Source organism: Morone saxatilis, unplaced genomic scaffold (genome assembly GCF_004916995.1).
Source record: "Morone saxatilis isolate NCDOM2014 unplaced genomic scaffold, NCSU_SB_2.0 Contig20, whole genome shotgun sequence".
NCBI classification, from domain to species: domain Eukaryota; kingdom Metazoa; phylum Chordata; class Actinopteri; family Moronidae; genus Morone; species Morone saxatilis.
Window position 1 is genome coordinate 6,473,698 of NW_023339763.1, and position 5,694 is coordinate 6,479,391.

Consider the following 5,694-nt stretch of genomic DNA (forward strand, 5'->3'; position numbering starts at 1 on the left):
AGCTGAGGCTCATGTTATTAGTTTAGGAGGAATTTGGTTATAAACTAAAACGTTGAACCTATGATGGTGCCAGATGAAAATTCAGAGAATCACCAGAGTTCTTACAGGTCATCCTGAGGGGACCATGAATGTCCGTACTAAATGTAGAGAGTCCTCTGTCATGACAACTAAACTTACTAGCTGTGATAGGTATTGTTTCAGAGGAAATCAGTGATCTCAAAGGGACTGTCGGGGCATTTCAATACCTTTCTGGATAGATCTGATGGTCAAAACCGTAAGTCTGCAACCCTGTGTGTGTGTGTGTGTGTGTGTGTGTGTGTGTGTGTGTGCGTGTGCGCTTGCCTGTTAAAACATGTCCTGTCATGCACTATAAGCAGCAGTGTGACACTTTTGAAACTTCCACAGTACTGTTGTTCACACTAAGCAGATAAGAGCGGATAAATACTTGAGGAATTCATGCTGATTCCTTGACTTAATTTAGCACAAAGTTGTTGCCCCGGCCAGTTTCTACATAAGGCTGCTGAGAGGAGACCATGTTGTTCTATTGAAATGTGCGCTTAAAGGCTGCCGATGTGACTGTATGTTCACACAAATGATCTCACCAGCTTTTGCCTGTAATGTTTCGTGACAAGTCAGTGGAAATGTATTTGTGATTAATCTGATCAGTTCTGGAAAAGGTTTTGGTTTCTCTCGGTTTGTTTGTGTTTAAACCTGTTCACACCAAAACGTGAGCTTAACCTGTGTGCTGGCCAAATATTTGGCTCTGGGAGCTGCAATAGCCAGTGAGCTAATTGCTCACAAGGTAGCCAGGTAGGACATAGAAGCTTCTTTCCTTTTTATCTGCACTGTGCTGTGCAACTCCTTCCTGCCATTTTGTTCTTGTGATTGAACATCATTTCATTCAATTAAGAGTTACTAAAGTGGGATAAAAAGCTAACTCAGCTAATAAGCTTGCTCGTTTGCTGACGAAACAGTATGTTTACATAGTTTATTCAAAAGGTAAACTCCTGTGTCATAACTGTCTGCAAACCCGGGTCTCTCCCTCTCCTCTCGTGTTGTGCCAAGCAGTCAGTAGGCGTGGCATCTGGGCCACATTTTATCTTCTCTCTCACTCTTTCTGTCCAGATCAATAGGTTTGGGTGTTCCTATAGCTTACAGCTTACAGATCTTCTCCCTCTCATACCCCTGTTTTTTGTGATTATTTGGCTAATTAATAATATTAAGTGTGTGTATGTAGATTTCCATCGCCGTATACCAGTCGGTAACAGTAGTTTGCACTGTAGTTTGCCGTGATGCATCCATTGATCAAACAGTTCGAAATAAACAGCAATTCAGCCAATGACTAAAAGAATAATAAACATTACAAAATGTATCTGTGAATAGGATCCTGATTCTGGGCTGAATTAGCTGGAAAAGGTCTTCAATGTTGGTGAATACTGCAGCTTTGGTGCTTCAGTTTGAGAAATCCTCTTGTTCCCATCCGTCATTAGTGATTTTTGGCTGAATGGTAGGTTCACGTGATGTCATCAGCCATGATTAAGATAAGCAGCAGACTGTTGAAGCAACAATCATGCCTGCCGAGAGTGAGATGTTGAGTTAACTGTTGGAAACAGGACCAGGTTATAAGAAGCTTTTATTTAACTGTAAAAATGTAGGCAGGTTAAGAGCTTTACAAAGCAAACATTTCAGTGTTGAACTAGGTCACAAGGCCTTTTTTGTACAGATACTGTATTGATCAAATTAAAAGGGAACCAAGACAACTGGTTGTGAACAAAAACTCAAACTACTTTTAGGTTTAATTTAATGCGTCATTTCGATGATGCCAATAATTTCATTACCTGCTAACATGGAACTGGAATCCACAGACCAGATCTTCAACAAAAGACACCTCATTTAAAGCAAATAGGAGGCTGATTCAATGGACCTTGTTAATTCCTCTTCAATGTAGTGCAATTTATGAATGAAATCTAACAGGACACCTAAATCTGCACCCATTACTCTATTGTAATTAGAGAAAATCTGCAGTATGTACTCATTAAAAGCAGGATAAGTTACAAATATGTAACTGTTGCTACTGATCTTTGAACCTTTACTGTGATTTTGTTTTTCCATACTATTGTGGCAATTCCTTTCTCATATTGAGAATAGATGTCAACTTCTGAGAAATAAATGACACTTCATATCAAGTTACATGTTGGTGTTTTAGTGTTCAGTAGTTGTTAGTTGCACATAACAAAACATGCCGTGGGGAGACCTTGTAGTCATGTTAAATGATAATCATACTATACAAACTTACTTGGAATAAGGGACACCACACCCTCACCTTATTGTGGGCTCACGTTGCATAAATGCTCTTTGATTCCTCCGTTCACTTTATACTGTGCAGCTAGCTAGCTTCCTAGGAATCATGGCCTTTCTACCCTCAAAAATTCTTCAAATCCCACGAGGACACATGACTGTGACACAGTTGAGCAAACTAAATGAAGCAAAGGTCAGAATTGTAGTGTCAGGAAGCTCGAGTTAAATCCCTGTTAAAGTATTTCTCAATCCATCCCCACGCAGACCTAAATAAACAGTCCAAGTTTAAAGTTCAGAGGTCGTGTAAGGTGATGTCAGTAAATAACATGCATTATATTTCTGAGATACTACTACTAAGGACACTGACAGACAAGGAAAGCACATGATTAAGTTTTTAAGTGGAGGGTTTGGTTTCAAGAACTGTGCTGAATAGTGCTGCTAACCTTTACCAGAGACAGTAGATACAAATGCATTGACAGTTAAAATTATTTAATACAGGGAGGTGACAAAGCATTTCCTGTGGCATTTTGTGAGAATTCTTGTGGCATTTTTGATGCCCTCAGTTGTACACAGAATTAGCTTGACTTTGAATGACTTTTTAATATATATAATTGTAGTTCTTTTCATGCAGCAATCCAAACAAATTCATCAAAAAAACATTGTTGATGAGCAGAATCAATTAAATCTGAACCCCGTTGTTAAGTGCTGCTCCCTGTGGATGCAAATCTCTTTTGTTGCTGCTCAGCAGACAGCTTTCTCTCTTGTTAAATTGTGATTGGTTACCGGTCTGTGTGCATTGGGAATAATTCCATCTAATGACTCTACCTGCTATCTTTTTAGTGCCTTATTGTCTTCTGTACAGTGCTTCTTCGTGCCTAACCGATCTCTCAGCCTGGTTGTACAGTTATGCTCTCTGCAAACGTGACCTCCAGTTGGTCACAGTTTTGACTCGATGGATTGTGAGACTGTAAGTAAGCAAACATATAATATATAATCTCCCTCATTTGCCTGTGCGCTCTTTGACTGGACTTCTTAACAGGGCTGAAAAATAAAGGCAGAGATTTGTTTGGGCCAGAAAAAGTTAAAGAATGTGAACTGTTTAACCTCAGTACACTTCTGACTTCACTGATCATATAATTCTGATGAGTGTTAAATTAATATTATGCTGGTTCGGCTTCCTTCAGAGATTGTCACATTGTTAAATCCAATCAAGAAATTTAGTTTCTCCCGTCAGTTTCCGTCTAGCAATTACAGCAACTTTATGCAGACTGACCTTTTTATTATTTATTATTTTATTCTTTGAGTATCTAGTCCTAGGAATGTTAAGAATTGTTGTACCTCGACGTAAGCTGATGAAGAACTCTGACATGTGAACACACTTTAACCTAGGTCTGCTCCAGATATACTGTAAAGTTCTTTGTGTGTTGTGCAATCAGAAACAATCCATAGTGGAAACTTAAGTAGTTTCACAGAACTGTTACACATACATAATATTCACATGACTTACATGACATAGGGCTGCAGTAATTGCAGTATGACCAAGTGCAATATCCATATTGTTCCGCCCTACTTGAACATGAAATGGTACATTTAAGTAGATTTGTGTGGGGCCAGCGGGTGCGACTTAGGTTTATATTATGAAGCATTATCACAGTTATTTCACTAACAGTAAATGTAATAACTGATATTTCTTTTCATGTTTTGACTCCTGATGTGTTATTGATTACTGTTTGACCAGTTAAAAGTTCAGGACTTAATTTATCAGTTATGTTTTCGATTAATTCAGCCCTAGACGTTCCTGGTTTGCTGTTCAAACTTCAGATCTTCAGATATTTTGCACTGTTGAATACATGCAAATACAAACGTCTGTAATGAAACCCGGGTACTCTGCTGCTCTTGGTGGTGGTAGTGATGCAGTCAACCAACGAATTTTATTCCCCCCTCTCTTACTGGCCTTGTCCCCTGACATGATCGTCCTTAAGGAGCTTACTGAGATTTGCTCTGTAGCATAAACGTCTCGGCGAAGTCCCTGTCAGCCGCTTTCACTCCATCGTAGTCGGAGACTGCAAGAGGCAAGACCTGTGACTTAAGGACACAAGACAGATCTGGTCTCTCAGTAGCGTCTGTTTATATGAAACTTTGACTTTGAGGTAGGACTGGGCAATTAGACATGTTTATTAAACAATAGACTATATTGCTTGGAAAACTATATTTGTAGGAATATTTTTGAGCTTTATTGGATCCCAGTTGGTATGTTGGTAAATGACAACTATTTAAAGACCCAAGACTAACCTTTTTAAAACATAAAGTTATGTAGAGGGCTTCTGTGGAGCTGAACAAGTTACCAAACACTGTCAGAGAATCAACCAGTTCTTAAAATGGAGAAACAAATGCAGATGTACCTAAAACAGACAAACCGTATGACTGTATGTTATATTTATGGATGCTTGTGTTCTTAAACGTAGCCTTTTGTTCGAGCAATGTTTCTTTGTTTTAGTTTTTGACCTTTGCTTTCATTCTTGTATTAATATTTTAATAGAAAAGAAGATTAACAAACGCTATATTGGAAGTTGGCATCTAATAAAACAAACAATCAACCAGGTGCAAAAGTTAGCCACTAGTTCAAATATACATAAAACGGATGGGAGCAAACATGAGAAAATTATTTCAGTTTATTGGATCATTGGTTTTCCAGCTGGAATGTTTTTCTCGTTTGTATCATGATATATTTATTATCTTTGGGGTTTGGATTGTTAGACAAAACAAGCTGCGATGTGCCTTTTACAATATTTTCAGACTTTTTAAACAAAATAATGAATTGATTGTTTTTTTGTTTTTTTACTGGAATTACGTGAGGAAATATGTCTATGAATATTTTGTTTTGATCCACCAGGCTGATTACTTCCCCTTGATGACCGTTTCTGCTGTTTTGTTGCTCTGATATGTTTTGAGTGATGAGTTGAGCGGCTGGTGTCGTTGATCTACCTGGTTATAATACTGACGGGGCAGAAAGACGGTGGTATTGGTGTCTTGCGGTTGTTTTTTGTTTAGTTTATCTGAAAATGATGCCACAGCTGCGTATAAGGCAAAGACGCGAAAGGCTTAAGGAAGGCAGATCATTTATTGAGAGCCTACCTGCTGCAGGTAGATAAGATGTCATGGGAAGGTTAATAAAAAACAATGAAAACTAATTTAACGGACAAGTTGCTACGTGTGGGCAAAACTGAGGCAGAAAAACGCTCTTCAGCCATTCAGCTGATTTTTATCACAATCATCTCAACTAATTTCAAAATGTTGAATTTCTTGGTTTCCCCTCCATGAACTGCTGTTGCCAGATTGTTTTTAGGCGATCTGTGTTCATGTATGCAGAGCCTGTTGTAATGTCGACTATCTCAA